Source organism: Dromaius novaehollandiae, chromosome 3, assembly GCF_036370855.1.
Source record: "Dromaius novaehollandiae isolate bDroNov1 chromosome 3, bDroNov1.hap1, whole genome shotgun sequence".
Classification (NCBI taxonomy): Eukaryota; Metazoa; Chordata; class Aves; order Casuariiformes; family Dromaiidae; genus Dromaius; species Dromaius novaehollandiae.
The window spans coordinates 37,079,403-37,094,603 of record NC_088100.1 but is presented as its reverse complement, the minus strand read 5'-3'; the positions used below and the strand labels follow the sequence as shown (position 1 = coordinate 37,094,603).

Sequence of the window (15,201 nt, the reverse complement as noted above, 5' to 3'; positions counted from 1 at the left end):
CCCGCCTTCCTATTGGAGGCGAGCCGCCGCGGTCGGACTCGCAGTAGCTGCGTCTTCCGCGCCTCCTGCCTTTGCCGCCCCGTGACGGCCCCTGTGCGGGGGTGGGGCTGCTCGCGCCTGCTGCCACGGGCGTTGCCCCCGTCGCCCCTGCCTCGGAGCGGGAGGGGGGCTTCTGCGCAGGCGCGTTGGGAGGCCGCACGCGCTCCGCTGGCGGGGGGCGTGAGGGGCGGGCGTTGTCGCGTGCCGCGGGGGCCGTTAGCTGCCCTAACGGCTCTCAGGCGAGAGCCGAGAGGAAGGGGCTGCCTGCGCCGCTGCTGCAAGGCGGAGCGGGCGCCTCGTTGTCCGGCTGGAGTGGCTCGAGCGTGACGAGGGGTTGTCCCCGCTGAGGTGACGGGTTTCTCCCCGCGCGGCGTGGGCACGGCTCGCCACGGGCCTCTCTTCCCCGGGGCGGGCAGCCTCTGCCCGAGCGCTGGTCGGGGGCGGGCGCGGCAGTGGCTCGTACCTCCTCGTTACCTGTTGGCCTGGCTCCGGTCCTTACTAATTCCTGATTCCCACGAGGAGAGGAAGGGAAGTGTGATCTGTCCGGTTTGAGTTCTTGGTTACAAAGTTCAGACCACAGAAACAAGGTATTACAAACTTAAAGTATGCCTGAAAATATTTTCCTTTTCAAGCAGTTGCTTGGGTTTTTTTTTTTTTTTTTTTTTTTTTTTTTTTTTTTTTTTTTTTTTAAGCTTCATTTAGCTGTAACAGCATGTCTGGACTGTGTATCCTGACCAGATCCTCAAGATTACGTCTTTGCTTTACTTTTTTTTTTTTAAACAGATTCTTTGTAAACCTTCAGTATCTCCAGTATTCCCAAGGCTTCTAAAAGCAGCTGTTTATCTGAGCTGTCCCTTTCTTCTTGGAGCTGGATTATAGTGATGCAAATGTACTAAGTAGAGCACTTTAGCTTCTCTGTATTTACCTTCTGATTGTACTTCTTAATTAGTATATTCTTTCTAGCTGGTATGGTGCTTCTGATGTTTATAATATTTTCAAGATTGTTGACACACTTTCTGAACCAAAAGATGTCTAGCTGCTTTATTAATTTAATAACTTACTGCTTACCATTAGGTTTCCATAGACCTGACATGTGATATATTAATATTTACTTAAATTTGTCTTACCCTTCTTTATTAATCTAAAACTTAAATATCTCATCTGAGCTCATTCTGCAGTCAAGGGAAAGCAATAGGCACCTCAGGAGGGAAAATCAGTCCAAACATCCATTTTAGAATGTGTGTCATTCCATGGAGGTGCCTCTCTTTCTCTGCTGAGTATAGAGAAATTCATTCTAACTTTTAGCAAGCTAAGATTAAGTGAGATTATGTCTTTTCTGCATTGCCTTACTTCTCCTTGCATCTACACATTTTTGTTTTGATGGTTTTGTTGTTAGATGTCTCATGTTCCACCAGAATCTGAATCTAGTGACAATTTAAAGATGCAGCACAAGTCACATGCATCCACTCTGGATCTGTCTTTTCTTAAGTGCATAGTCATAGATTATTCGATTAGTAGGAGCTTTGATTGGGGCGAAGGAGGTGAAGAGTGCTGGATTATTCTTGTGAGCAATGCTGTAAGGGGCAGTTATTTAATTTCTGTAGCTGTGACAAGAAATCAGGATACCATGTAAAATCCTAGCCAAACGAAAATGCAGAAAGAAAATGGGGTAGAAGTCCAGGGGAAAAAAACAGCAAAGAGAGAAAAAGGTCATAGAAAGAAAGACTGTATTGCCAGTGGCAAAAATGAAGGAGCTTCCATTTACTCTTCCTTGTTGCAATATAAATTATGTATGGTGTTTGGATTGCTGCTAGAACCATCTTTTACTTACTTATAAATGTATATGCATGTTATGTCATAGATGTCTAGGGAATTTAACATACATACCAACTGAAATTTCCACCTAAAGGTGGTTCCAATTTGAATGAGAAAAGTGACATATGAATTACACAAACAAGGAGGACACAAGAAAAGAGATGGATGACAAGCAAAGGGAAAGAAAATTCAGTCCTCTGCAGTGAGTTGCCATCAAGGAAATCTTGTTTCATTAGTTTCAATACCTAATTGTATGGTAAGATTTTGCATAATTTTGGACAATGATATTGAAAATCCAAGTGCGGCACAGGCACAAGTGGGTCATGAAAGATTGCAATGCAATTTCTCCTTATCCTATCCTCTGCGGTATCCCTAAACGTAAATTGTTACTAGCCTTCTCATTCATGGATGTGCTTTCTTCCTGAATCATCTGTATTTTATTTTTAGTTAAAAGTTGAATGGCTTTAATTCACCTCCCTGCTCACTTTCTAGATTTTAATTCAGTCCCCTAGGAAATAAAGCTACCAGTATATCTCCATGATGAATTGCTGCACAGGCCAAACACCAAATTTCATCCTGTCAGTGCCTTTTCATTTTTTGGTTGCTTTTCTGTGCATTTCCATTTCATCAGAACACCTTGAAAATATCTGAGAATTTTGCTTTCAACACCTGTGTAAGACAAAGAAGTATTTATTCACATTTTATATTGGAAAATTAAGGCATGGGGCAGTAAGTGACATACCTTAAGTCGTACAGGATACCTGTAACAGATCTAGGAATCAACCCCGGAGATCCTCATAACAATTCGGTGCTTTAAGGACTTTCTCATTTGAAGATTTTTTTGGAACTCACTAGTTGCAGCAATCTTTAAGGAAAAGTATTTTTATTATATATACCCACTTCAAACAGTGATAATAGTAGGTCTGTTATCATGTCAGCTTCTAGAGGTTGGTATTGAGTACAACAGATATTAGGTGATTGCTCTTCTCCTTACTGGATAATTTTTAATCTGCTGTGGATGACTTTTCAAGTGGAATTCTGCTTTTGTTCTGTTCTCTGTCCAATACAATGTACATATGAGGCCACACAGGACATGAGAGATGAGATGTGAGTTGTGGTACCTTCAGTAGGAGGATAATATCCAGCTGCACATATCTATTTCATCAGATCCAGCTGGTGCTGCTCAGCAGCTTACTTCATGTATGGCTAAACTGAGTTACAGATGCTTGTGGGCTGGAAATAACTAGAAAAGAATAGAGTTGAGAAATCATGAGAACAATCTGTTGTGCAGGTTCACAACTGTGGGCCATCCTGGATCCCTAAGTTTTGTTGGATGTTTATGTAACAAGAACAGAGGAGAATGTTTTATATAGATATCTTTTGGGAAACACGCATCTTTTCCTTTTGAATGCCCATATTTAGCAGCTATCTGTACAGTTGCCTTCTTTACTGGAGTACATTTTATATAAATCCATTCTTGGATATCTTTAAAAATTTCAGCTAATATAGTATATATTAACTAAAATATATCAGACTTGTTACACTGGCTGCTAATCAGTTTCCTGATTTTTTTTTTTTTTCACTGTTTTCCTAGTGAATTTGAAATGCAGATTTTGACCTATAAAAGTGTATATAATACTGACTACTTAGTCACTACTTCTGTCTGTGATTACAGCCTTGGCAGAAGTGGTCAGTTAAAGGTATGTTTAATCAGATAGCTGTAAGTCAACTCATTCTTTTCTGCCCATTTTCTCATCCAATTGGACATGGACCAGATCCAGGTGAGAAATAATATAATTGTAATAGAATTGTCTTCTGAAACCTGCCTTAGATGCACCACATACTTGTTTGTGCATACCATAACTCTGTACAGCCATTCTGGGAGTCATCCCAGCAGTGCGCATTTGGTTGCTATGTGACTAGCTTAAACTCAGCTAGAGAAACGCAGATATATCTCTCCCTTGGGCATTCCCAGGAGACTGTAATTCACTTTTTTATTAAAATAAGGGACAAGGGGAAAAGGAACATCATCTGTGAATGCCATTGAGTTTAGAAATTTGATTTGTTGATCGTCTATTCTTCACTTCTTTCTTCAGAACTGACTGACTTGAGACTTTGCTATTGTTAGGTTTTGGGGAAAATATTTTAGAAAAATGTAATCAAATATAACTGATTTTAATTGGGTAGCTAATAGTAGTAAATTTACGAATGTGCATGGGTGAAAGAGTGCACTCCTTCATGATGCCAGATCAAGGCCTAAAGTTATTACAACGTTACGATTGTTCACTGTTATTAGAATATCTCAAAGAGTAGGTGGCTGTAACGCAATAATGTTTATCAGTCCTTTTAACACACACCTTTAAAAAGGGGTGTAACAGACATCTAAACATCCATCACCATTATAGCTGTAATATGATGTATGGCTATGGTATCAGACACTTCTTGTTTCTATGTGTAAAATAGAAGAGAAATACAATACCACTTGTGTTTGTTCCCTCATTGTCAGGTTATAGAACCCTGCAGAGAAAATAAGATACAGGCTTGTTTCTACTGTTTCACCAATCCAGGTGACTCCTATTAACTCCAGCTCACGATTCTAAAAAGTGGTTGAACTGCTCCCTTGAGCTTTCCCACATCCTATGAAGAGCCACCTCTATACCTAATGTGAGCTAAGCCTCTTTCCCTCATTGTCTCAATCACATGGAGCAGTGGATCCTGTTTGGGGTCTTTAGAAGGTTGGGAGATCTATAAAACATTGAGATTAATTGTTATGACTGAAATATTCAGTTTCCTATGATGCTTCTGTTGAGACATGCTGGTCTACAGATTCTGTAAATGTTGAGACCATTGCAAGACTCCTTTGATGACTCCTTTACTGCTACCAATGAGAGCAAAAAAAGATATCACATATAATTCTGACTTCTGCCCTGTGAAAGCAACAAGGAAGTCTAGATTTGGATGATCTAAATGATACTCATAACCAAAAGACATGAAGTGTCTTTCAAATATTTAGCAAAGAAGTCAATTCTTATCACACTGGTTTCATATACATCTTCCTTATGCCCATGAAAAGCATGATATCTGGCACCAGAAAAATAATAGATAGGCTGATTTTCCAGAAAAGACCAAAATCAATCATCTACTTGGAAAAAGAGTAGAACTGCAAAGTTAGAGGGTCTTTGAGGATGACTACATAGCAAGACTCTTTGAGTAGTGGCCAAGAAGGCACAGTCAACAGTCAAATAGGATCAGGCCTTCAGACACCATAAATCCAGCAAATCAGAGCACTTCTGTCCTCCTCAGGAGGCAGGAATAAGTACCTCCCCATATCTAGGCCTACTCTGACCTGCCAGCTCGTTTTTTCCCAGCACCTCTCTTCAATAATTTAATAAAATCCAAGTTGACAAAAAGGTGACAGGCAGAAGACCTGTGTTTTCTTTATCAGTCTTCCACCATCTTACTGACATTTAACTCATTCTCAGAGCTTTGCTTTCCTTATCTATGAAATGTGATGATAACAGTAATGGATTTGTAATCTCTGCAGTTCCTCATGTGAAAGATACTATTATAAGTATGTAAATGCAGTTATTGTTATTACTGCATAAATAATAATATATTTGGAGTGGAATGAAATGTCAGCTCATGAATAGAAGAAGCAGGATTCAAAATTTACTTAAGTAGCCAATCATTAATACTCCACCCTCTGAATTATCAATACATCCAAACAATGTATTATTATGCCACAGAGATGGCACTTCTGACCAGTCTTTATTAATGACCTTAAGAAGGAAGTAAATAAAATATTAGTGAACCTGGTAAGTGAATGGAAGGAGTTGGAATAGAAGTAAGTAACATGTAACAACCTTAGGAGAACCAGAACAAAAAACAAAATGGTATTCTACACAATAATTCTAAAACATAAACATTCAAAAAGAAGGACAAGTGGGTAATCAGTATTACTGCAAGAACAGTAGACATGATATTACACAAGGACATAAGTATGTCATAACTGCTACCTGAAAGCAAATGCCATTTTAAACAATTAAGAACTCTGGTAGATGAGCTCTCGCAGATCTTACTTTTCACCCCTTATCTGTCTTCTCCGTCTTCTGTTGGAGGTCACTACTCTTGTGACTCATGAAGAATGGAGCATACCTCTTAAATCCCAGTAAAAGTGGATTTGTGCTAAGATGATTGAAATGGAACAGCTCAAATGCACCTTTTTTTTTATTTACGGACCCCGCTAAAGGCAAATTAGCCTCTAGCAGTGGGATGAAGTGAAGCTCTCAAACTGTTTCAGTTTTTTCTCAGTAATATGATCAAAACTTTAAGGCCAATTACTAGACTCTCAAAATTGTCTCCTCTGGCTGGAAGCGGATAACTTCATTTCTGTCTTGAAAGTCCTCTGTTTCTGCCCTTAATCGTGTGAAAACAATTCAAATGTTAACAACACCTAGCAGCTGGCACTCACCTCACACTTTGTGTGAGTGGAAGTCTCCAACTAAGCATTCACTAAGCATGCTTATTTCAATGGGAGATTTTGATCTGGTAGATGAACTATCAGCATACGCAAACCATAACTATATGACAAATTAATGATCTACTAAGAAACCTGTCATTTGAGTAGTCAGCTAGGATGACAGAGACATGAATCCAAATTCCTTTTCTGCCAGAAGTAGTGGAGAGATCAGATTCTGATTTTCCTATTTTTTTCTAAACAGTCCTGGACATACTGCATCAAAAGGGTCACTACTGCTCCTGAGAACCACTTTATCACAAAGATACTGACAAACTGGAAAAGTTCAGAGAAACATAACAAAAATCAGGCAGTTTGAAAAAAATGACAGGGAGACAAAATTCAATTTCATTTGTGAAAATGAACAAGAAATAACAGATTGTATTGTACTATAATATTCTGATGTAGTGATTATTAAAATTGCATGCAGAAAGAACAGATTCTAGGACCATACAGATATGTCAGGTTTGTTTTGCATCTTCCTGATGTTAATGTCTTGTGCACTCTTTGGAGATGCATTGGTATTGTGCAGAAAATGGACCCTATTATTTCTAATCATATAGAGAGTAGGGATTAATCAGCCCATGGCAGAGAGGAGAGGACCTAAGATACAAACTCTTGCCATCTCAGAAAAATACTGGCTTGTGGATACGGCTTGAACTGAAGTTATGAAGACTGTTTTTTGATTTACTAATACAGGCAAATAATCCCATCAACATTCCTCCCTCCACAACATGCACAGAATGTCAAAACTTTTTTCTTTCACTTTCTCTGTTGTACAATTATTTTTCTCAATTTATTCTCCTCCAATACTCAGTAGTTCCCTTGAGTTGACTTTGTACTTCAGCAGAAGAGAAGCAAACTGAAATTTTAGAATAGACAAAAAATTGCTCTTTCTTTTTTTTTTTTTTTTTTTTTTTTTGTAGAGCATAAATGAAATGGAAATTGAAACTCATGTAAAAAGTCTGGTCCCCAATAACAAGGTATTAAAAAGAGCTAAAATAATTGTAGTGACTGATGTCTTCCTTCAAAAAGAATCGACTTCTCCAGCGGAAAGCGAGAATCAAAATGACATAGTGAAACAAAGATAGTGAGAGCTTTTACCAGGCAGATTGCCCAGAATTGAGCCTCAGGAGATATTTAGAAGGAAAGATTGATCTAAGCCTGCCAAAACTGAGGTATATTTTAAGATCTTATTACTAGCAATAAATATGTAACTGATTTTTATTGCAGCTGTAAAGAGCAGCATGGGAGCAGAAGGATCTACTTCAGAACATCCTTGCTAGAGCTGTTAATTTTAGCTAACCTTAAATGAGCTAACTTGGTCATTGAAAGCAGTCTAGAGGCAGCAACTGCAAGCAATGCAGACTCATACTCCGCTGAGAGTTGTCAAGCTGAGAAGCAGTACACTACCCTATATGGTTCTCCATTGTGTCACTGTTGTTTTTGGTGCCCAAATAGCGTTTTTTATGGAATACCTACAATATGTTGCACTGTACAGAACAAATAGGCTATCTGATAGAAAGTAGTGCTGCTTCACAAGATTCTGAAAGTAATTTAAGATATGATCCTGATTTTGTATAGAGCCAGTTTCGCTATTCTTTCCTAACAGGTTTGCATGAAGGTTGATATTGGAAAATCAGGTTACTTGCTCAGGAATCAGGTCTTGCATGCAAAGGTGTGAATTTCTCTGATTGATAGGATATGAAAGCAGCAGAAAGTTAGGAAAGGAACCGTTGCTTGGGCAGCAAAATGCACTTATGTTAACTCACCGAAACAGCACCTCCTCCCAAGGTTTCTCAAGGGAGGAGGTTATTCAAAAAATAACCCAAAGATCAATGGCATGAAGGAACTAACCAAGAGTGATTTAATGAAAGATATGATTGCCGAAATTAACAATTAGGAAATGTCTAGACACATGATACTGATAAAAGGAGATGAGAAAGTTTTGTCCACGCTACTTTCAACGGGTATGTGAGCAGCATGAATAGACACACACAAGTTAGCTGTAGTTTAGTAAGCAGAGATAACATTAGCAGTAAAGGCATGGTAGCACAGCATGGACCAGGAATGAAAGTGTGTATTCAGTATTCATTGTGTATCTCCTGCTACTGTCCGTATAACTATATCAAAGCTATGTTTAACTGTAGCTAGATTGCAGCTCATGCAGCAGTACCTACCGATGCTGCTGCCCTGCATCCCATTTGTAGGCAAACATGTGGAAAGACCAATTGAGACAGTAGGATATGCTACCTGGAGGGCTAAATTTGCCAAGGCAGCTGCAAGCTCATTGAACAGGCTGATCTACTTCCTGTAGTCTTGCAGTAATGCTTGTTTTCACCTTGCATGAATTAGGTATCCAGAGGTAAGACAAAACTAAACTTCTTTTTTAAAAGGAAAGACATAAACAGTCATTCAGTGCTTATAGGATTGCATTACAAGAGGTATTGTCCGCAGGGAGAAAAATATAAAGAATAAAGAGAGGGGAGTCATCCCAGCAGTGCACATTTTTTATGCTGTCCAGGGGAGAAACCCCTCCAGTTGTCTGTTTGTTCTTTTACCTTACACCCTAGGAAAGTTAAAACTCAAAGATTATGAGACCTTAGAGGACCTTAAGACCTTAAGTGAGTCTGTCTTAAGTGGGTGAGTGATCTTAAAACAGCTAATATCAAATCCTTCAAAACTAAAGTACAGTCAATTTACAGTAAAGTACATACACTACAGTACATAAAGTACATACAGTACAGTACAATTTACTGCAAGTAAATTTGTTGATGTTTTGACCCTACCTGTGCCAGCCAGTTCATACATACTAGCAGGCCTTGATTTTTGGCTACAGTAATCACTTAGCAGGACATTAACACTTAGCCTCATTCGCAGTGAATGGTTCCTTTTGCTAATGCAGCCAAAGGATGCTGTAGTGTATTCTTGTGTAGATGCCACATGAAAATCAGTTTGGAAGGCTTGTGCCTGTTTGCTGTAGGGAGAAGAGAATTTAATTATGACCATATGAAATATCTTGATTGTCACAAAGGAAGATCCTGTAGGACTAAGCACAGAAATTTGTAACAACAGTCAGGTCAGCTTCTACTGCTCAGTGACATAAATATTTGGGCATAAAGAAACGAATCAAAACACTTCCAGGACTGCCTTCCAAATGCAGACATCTGTCAGGAACCCTTCAAGCTATAACACCATTTTATGAATTATGTTGGAAACTTTCAGCCAGTGAAATCTGAAATTCCAGTGGTATTTTAGCAAATACTGAACCTTTTGAAGATGGCCTGAGTATTGAAAGAGATGACAGCAAAGATCAAGAACTGGGCCAGTAGGAAGAAAACCCCTGTGCGGAGGGGGTGATTGAGGTATATTTAGTAACCTATTTAATAAAAGATTGATCTGACCTGTCAATGAGTGATGAGAAGGAGAACTATCCCACAGATGTTGAAAGTGGTTTCAGCAGATGATCTATCATTTCTGTTTGGAGAGAACAGTGATAAAGCATACATCTTTAGTCTTTAGCTGTACTCTTACTTGTACAACCAGTAACCAGTATAGGCATGTCATACCTCGGTGCCAGCTCTTTCATACAAAAATGTAAAATAATACTTTCAAGATACCCTAGAAAGATAGATTCTATTTAAATTTGTCTGATTCTCCACCAGTGTTCTTTATTCCAAAAAGAAATGATAACTTAAGATAATAGAAGTTAAATTTTAAAAACTTATTCACCAGCAATGGTGAATTACTCGCTGTAGCCTTCAAAGCCAACATATTCGAAAGAGATAAGAAGGCAAATCTGTCTTCTGCATGTTAAATTGAAAGAATCAGGCATTCATGGCTGAACGTATCCAGTGCCTTATAGCCTATATTATTCTGTGAGATCCCTATGTAAGATTCTGAGTCCTATTTCATCCCAAAAAGTGCCTGTTGTCTTTCTACAGTGTATGGCAGGTGAGTGCCTGATTTTTTGTATTTCTTCAAAAAACCCACCAACTACCTTCAAGAAAAATCTGCTGTGTCCTCACCCAACATTAGACAGACATAGCAAAATCTTCTCACATACCAAACTATTATACTCCCTGTTGACTATTTCATTGGAATCTGAGTTACCACATTTAAAAATCTCACAGTGTTTTAAACTAGATGGCCAGATGACTGGTACAGCAACCAATAATATGACCTCTGGTTTTGCCTTACTGTTTATCTTATATATTTTCTGAGAAGAGACTATGTGTTGTCTAATATTAATACCAGGAAGGTAAATTGAAGATAAGAGTATACCAGCCAGTAACTGTGGGCTAAGTTAGAGTATGAATTTACAGTGCGTCAACTGTCCCATGATAATTGCCCATGTTACCATGCATTACTGTCTGGTTTTATCTCCAGCGAATGTGGCAGATAGCTCACTCCTCAGTGAAACCCACTTTTACCACAAGGTCAGAGTAGGTATATAGGCAGATACCAGTGAATAGCTTACGTGTAGGGAGTTCAAATCCCTAGATTACCTTCTGGCAATCTGTCCACATGCCATTATCCCGAGTTTGTTGGCTTATGGGTCAAGGACAGTATTTGCATTTGAGAAGAATAATTATTTTCATTCAGGAAACCTGGAGTTCCTAGCTTGAAACAGGATGTGATTGACATTTTAAAACTCCTCCATTAGGCAAAATCCTTCACTGTTTACAGTGATAGTATATTAACCTGTGATTTTGTGAATGCCACTGCACATTAAAGATTGCAGCATCAAATGACTTTAAGTTGAATTTCTAATACTATCTATGGAAAGCTAATGTTGAGGTTGATATTTTATATAAAAATGCCTCTTTTTTTGAGAAAATGTTACAAAATGCCCTGAAGAAGCAAATACAGGTATTTTCTTAAAGCAATTGGATGTTTGAAGAGACAACTATTCCTTTTTTTTAATGTCAGTACAAAACTGTTTAACTCCTTAAATCTAACACAGAGCCTATACTATAAGGACTTTCACAACTCAGAAGCAGGGTCCAGATTTTGCCAATGTTTTGCCAAAAATGGGACATTAACATAAAAACCGAGAGAATACAGGAGGCTTCTTTGAGATTTCTGCCCTGACATGGAAAAACTATTGGGTTTTTTGGATAAAAATGGAAAATCAAGCCAAGGAATTGAGCGATAGTTTATGGAGAAACCCCAAAAGCAAGCATTTAAAGCTGCAGAAATAGTGGCAAATAGAGGAAATTAATTAGATTCATGAGATACTAGTTTCATTGGACTCGAAGGAGCATTGATTTACAGTGTATTTGTATGTCAAGCAAACAAATCTATGGTACACTAGTAGCATATATTAACTAATATGGTAACACTAGAACCACTTGACCTTGAAACCATAGGCTCACTATAAAAAAGCATTCATATCCTCCTTTACAATCTAGTTAAAGTGAATCATTTTATTAGTGTGCCCAAAGCTTGCTGCCAACTAACCAGGCAAGTCTGAAATAGGTAGGATCTTTCACATTTTTATTTAAAATTCAGGTTCTCTGAAAGTTTTCAGGATAACCAAGGTGTGGAGTTTGTAAATAATGTATCTAATGCCTCACAGCCATATTATGAAGCTGAAATGCCTTACATAACCTGCTGTCCTCAACAGGACAAAGAACAAGCAGAATGACTGAAACAAACCTGGCTAGACACATTTTATTTCCTAAGTGATTCAAATGGACAAATTTCTTCAATAAAAAAAAAGTACAGCCTCAAAGGCTATACCTATAAATGGGGCTACAGGATCTTCCTCTTCCATTTTTTATATGAAATTTTACCATATTTTGCCTTCACCATATCATTTTTAAAGCTATGATGACTTCCTGATGCAGGTGCTGACGACGGGAGATGCTCTGCTGGACCAGTTAAAGCCAAGTAACTGGTTCTAACTGCTAGTTACAGCCAAGGAACTGGTTGGGGGTGTGAAGGTGGGGCAGCCTTGGCTGCAGTGACCATGAGATAGTAAGAGTTCAGGATCCTGAGAGACAGGAGCAAGGCAAATAAGAGGATCACAGCTCTGGATTCAGAAGATCAGACTTTGGCCTATTCAGGAACCTGCTTGGAGGAATCCCATGGGAAACAGTCCTGGAGAGAAGAAGCGTCCAGGAAAGCTGGTTGATATTCAAGGATCACCTCCTCCAAGCTCAAGAATGGTGCATTCCAACAAGCAGGAAGTCAGGCAAAGGTGGCAAGAAGTCTGCATGGATGAACACGTAACTCCTGACTAAACTCAAACATAAAAGTGGAGCATACAAGGAGTGGAAGCAGGGACAAGTGACTTAGGAGGAATACAGAGACATTCTCCAAGCATGCAGGGACAGGGCTAGGAAAGCCAAAGCCTGCCTGGAGCTGAATCTGATGATGTACACGAAGGGCTACAAGAAGGGCTTCTACAGATATACCAGCATCAAAAGGAAGGCTAGGGGAAATGTGGGCCCGCTGCGGAAAGGAACAGGGGATAAAAGCAGATGGAGAAGGCCAAGGTATTCAGTGCCTTCTTTGCCTTGTTTTTTACTGGAAAGACTTGCCTTTAGCAATCCCAGACCCCTGAGGCCCATGGGAAAATCTGGAGCAAGGAAAACTTACCCTTGGTGGTGGAAGCTCAGGTTATGGGACATTTTAAACAGATTGGATATACACAAAGTCCATGGGATCTGGTGAGAGACACCCATGAGTACTGAGGGAGCTAGCTGATGTCATCGTGAAACCACTCTCAATTATCTTCAAAAGGTCATGGTGATCGGGTAGGTTCCTGAGCACTGGAGGAAACCAAATGTCACTTCAGTCTTCCAACAGGGCAAGAAGGAGGACCTAGCGAACTACAGGTTGTTCAGCCTTTCCTTGATCTCTGGAAAGGTGACAGAGAAAATCCTCCTGGAAACTGTCTTGAAACATATGAAGGACAAGAGGTGACTGGGAGCAGTGAGCATGAATTTACAAAGGGGAAATCACACCTGCCCAACCTGATAGCCTTCCACTATGAGATGATTAGCTCGGTGGATGAGGTGAGAGCCGATATTATTTATTTTGGCTTTAACATGTCTTTTGACACTGTGTCCCATAACATCCTCATAGACAAGCTGATGAAGTATGGACTAGATAAGCGGACAGTGAGGTGGACTGAAAATGGGCTGAACTGCTGGACTGAAAGGGTGGTGATCAGCTGTACAAAAATCATCTGGAGACCAGTCACTAGTGGTGTACCCTGGGGTCAATACTGGGTCCAGTTCTGTTTAACATACCCCTCAATGACCTGGATGATGGAACTTTGTTCTCTCTTACTGACAAGATAATCAATAGCACATCAGATTTTTCTGTTGTTGCAAGGGGTCCCCTTATCTGCTCCTCCCGTGCCTAGTGATTGCAGGAGGGGGGAAGAATGCACAGGATTCAGTGAAAATGTCACTGTGTAGGGAAACACGTGGGTGCTGTCCTTGCCATATCATTGCAGTATGGTGCAACTTACACAGAGAATACTTACCTACTTCTTACATTATCTTCTCATTACCTGAGAAGATTATGGCAGGTTCCGGCCACATATATTATCCCAAGACATACTCAGCTTGTAGATCTGGCGCACACAGACGCAAATCGTATCGGCTCCCTCTGAGGCTAAGAGGAGGCAACCAAGGAAAACGAGGGATGCCTCCTGCACCCACATCCTTTATTGCACGGTGCCATGGCTTGGGAATGACAGAGTGCCAGGCAACTGCAGCTCAGGTGTGTTATGCACAGCTGTAGTATGTATAACCACTTTCCTGTTATGGTCTGATTTGTTTTTGTGCATTAAATACTTTGTCTGATGGAATTTTATGAGACTTTATTACTACAATAAAAGACTTGGGTGAAACAACCTTTCTCCTTCATTTTCCAAGCACATAGCCCCCATTCTTAAGGTACCCAGCCAATTTATTGACAAAAACAGAAGTATATACAGAACAATTGAAAATATTTTAAGTAGAAAAGGGAAAAAAGCATCCTCCTCTTGTGCAGTAAAAACAAAAGCCCAGCTAGGATTTTTTGTCAACACAGGATGGATTTATTCCCATTTGAAATAATATGCATTTGAAAGTCTTTGCAGCAGAAGCATTCCAGGCCAAAACAAACAAACAGAAAGAGAAACTTTCTGTTTTGGGGTTTTGTTTTTTTTTTTAATTTAACTAATAAAACCTTTTAACAACTGGGAAAACAAAGGGAGGACTTGATAGGGGAAAATAATAATAAAGCATAGTACAGCACCATGATCTAGTTACCAGAATTGGTTTCAGTATTGCTTCATGCTCAGTAAATCCTGGAATACATTATTACTGGAGACTGAAGAAAAGATAAACTATGAAAAATGGAGGCATAATTCTACCTGTTTGTGCAAAGGAGGTTTTTTCATTATGTGGTGGCTGAACAACATAGTATGTATTAATTATGAAGGTCGCCACTGAAAACATGCAGTCACTAGTATCTCATTGACCACTTGCAATTCCTCTTGTATAAAATGTTCTCAAATGCCACTTCCCAGATGAAGTGAAATTTTGGGCAAGCATGAAAAGGATGCTGAACTACAAGGCAATGCAGGGAATTCCGAAAGGCAACATTTTTTTCATGCACCTTTTCCATTATCTCTCAATCAGAAAAGCTTGCTAAGAAATGACAGAAGCCATAGAATGTAACCGTATTGGAGTTCACAGTCCCTCAGTTTGGGACAACTTTTCAGTGTTAGTTAATCTCTCTCAATCTGTTGTTGGGACAGAGCTACAAAAAAAATGGGCAAGGTGGATACTCTTGCTAATATATTTATAACCGTTATACATACAGCT

At 39.5% G+C, this 15,201-nt stretch overlaps 1 long non-coding RNA gene across 1 annotated transcript; it reads left to right on the top strand.

Annotated features, from left to right (window-relative positions):
• Positions 1-9: 9 nt before the first annotated feature.
• LOC112995880 (uncharacterized) lies at positions 10-14,243 on the top strand. Its single transcript, XR_003262287.2, has 2 exons — positions 10-626; positions 12,223-14,243. It is a non-coding gene; the product is annotated as an uncharacterized LOC112995880 (long non-coding RNA).
• The last annotated feature ends 958 nt before the right edge of the window (positions 14,244-15,201 follow it).